Genomic DNA, 2,593 nt, shown 5'->3' with positions numbered 1-2,593 from the left:
GAAGAGAATCAAAATGAGCTAATTGACAAACGTCATTACATTATTATTATTGTCAGCCATTGCTTTATTAGCTTTAAAAACATCCAAAACAATACTATCACAATCAAAAAACAAACTCCGAGCAAGTAACCTAACACAACAAACAAAGCGGTGACGAGCTCAGCTGGTCTGTTGCGTGACGTCATTCTCCATTTACCTGACCTAGTAACAGACTCTCAACCGTGTTTATATGCTATATCGTTTTAACATGGTAAACGAAGGAAATATTTCTCCATTTAACATGTTTCTCTATTTAACACGCTTTAACATGTTAAACATAAGATCATGAAACCCCTAATGTTTTAGACAACACTCTAGCTGTGACATTCAGATTAAGGTAGGATAGTTTATTATACAGAATATTTTGGGAAGGAGTTTTTAATGTGAAGAGTGTAATTGAAATTGCTAATAGCCGGAAGGGCCGAAACGTAGGAGTGGAATAATAAGAAAATGAACAATTTGATGCTTAATGAATATTTGTTTATTTTAATAGATAAATTATATATAAATAAGAATTATGTTTAGACTACTAAGGTAGAGTATACATGCACTAATACGTAGTTATAATAGTAATGCTTAATAATGTAAAAGTTATAATAAATTGTAATATCCTCTTTTTTAATCAATAGTTGATATTTATATATAAATGATTTAAGTTGTTTTTATTTTATGTATATCGTTTCAGTATTGTTTATTTATTATTTTAAATCAAAAAGCAATCTAACCAGTTTTCATTGTCTAAAATAAATACGCTGTCCAAAACAAGGAAGATGGCGGTGCGCGTCCTTCCGAAGTGTTCGTTGGGTTGTTTGTGTTTTATAACATGGATTGAAATTTTTCAACTTTTGTTGTTTCTATGCAGTAATTATGGAAGAGGAATAATCAAAGAAGAAATGGAAGAAAGTAACAATTTTCAATAAACTATTTACATTGTAAATCATAGCAAGTAAAGCAGAGCGATTGTACTACAATCGATTATTTTTTTAATCGACCAGTGAACATTGAAGATAGAAGAGAGGAAACGGGTACTCTTGATTTTGCTGGCTTGGGGAGAAGACGTCCGTTCGGCTAGAAACGGGAAGGACTGGAAGCCATTGTTAGGAGTTGTACATGGCGTCATGGACAAGAGGATGTCAACAGTCATATCTCATCATAGGAAGATTGTGTAATTGGTTTAGTTTTGTTTCTAACTGAAATTTATTGTATTTTTAGAATATCTATTAATTAAGTTTAAGTGTTATTATTAGTAAAGTGTCGTCTGTTTCTGATTGCCAGGAAACCCGCCCTGAGAAAAGAGTCTCTTATGTTATAAAATTCTATTATCTGATAATATTAAAGTTTTTAATTTGAACCCAAGCTATCTTTTATATTTGAAATTAGTTAAAACCAAAAAAATTCTTTTTATTTAATTTAAATAAATTTTTGAATATTACAATATATATATAGAATCCTGGAATTCGTTTTTAACCAACAGGTTTTACACCTTAATTTCAAAACAACCAAAAAAATCCTGGTTAATTAAATATGACTATATATATTATCATGCCCTCCATTCTTTGGTAATCAGATGTAATTAAAATGCAATATTTTAATACCCTCACTCGTGGCAGACCATCATCTACACAAGTGCGCTTATTTCACTTCATTAAACATCTGTGTTATCTATATATATTAAAAGGGAATGGTCGAATCTTTGTCGAAGATAAACTTTTGAATTACTGGACCGATTTACGTGTGGTTTTTTTTTTCAAAATGTTCCCTTTCACCATGGGAAGGTTTAAAGAGAATGAAATCCAAGAATTCTCGAGTAGCAAAATTGTATAAAATAACAGAATTGAGCTTAAGGCTTGGCATGAAGTAGGTCAATACATTTTTTTTTTTTTTTAGAAAAGGGCATTTCATATTCGTTTTTAGCTTCGTCTCAAAGTACCAAATACCATTTTTCAAAGAAATTAAAAATTAGAAATTTTTCACCTCGATTTATCCAGAGGTTTATTTTTTTTTTCCGGTGACTATTTTTCATATAATCGTTCATAACTCTTCATTTTATCAAATTCCTACATTAATATAACCATTAGAAAGCTGAGTGTCTATTTATATTTTAGGTACATAGTATATACGTGAAAATACCTTAGGTAATAAAATTACCCCAAATAATAAGAAAAAAAACATCTAAATCGGACCAATATTAACGATGATATGGCGAATTTAGTTGTTATCATATACGTTGCCATAGTTACCATCTTATCACATCATTTATATATATAAAAGGAAATGGTGGAATCGTTGTCCACAATAAACTTTTGAATTAACGAACTTTGTTTCAGTTTTAAAAAATATTTTATCACTCCTTTTATTTTTTTTAAAAATTATTTTAGGCATCAGCCACGTATGGGTCTTAGTGCCTTAATTTTTATGGTAGAGCTTGGAATGATGGAGAAGCTCAAAAAGTTTATCTAAGGTTTGTTTTTCATTTAACGATGTTACCCCTGTCGAACAGATCCGCTACCTTGGACTACATTTGGACAAACAATTAACCTGGAATCCTCGCACA

This window comes from Halyomorpha halys, unplaced genomic scaffold (genome assembly GCF_000696795.3).
Source record: "Halyomorpha halys isolate HHAL.00 unplaced genomic scaffold, Hhal_1.1 Scaffold197.1, whole genome shotgun sequence".
Classification (NCBI taxonomy): domain Eukaryota; kingdom Metazoa; phylum Arthropoda; class Insecta; order Hemiptera; family Pentatomidae; genus Halyomorpha; species Halyomorpha halys.
The sequence above is the reverse complement of the archived record's forward strand: the minus strand, read 5'-3'. Positions refer to the sequence as shown.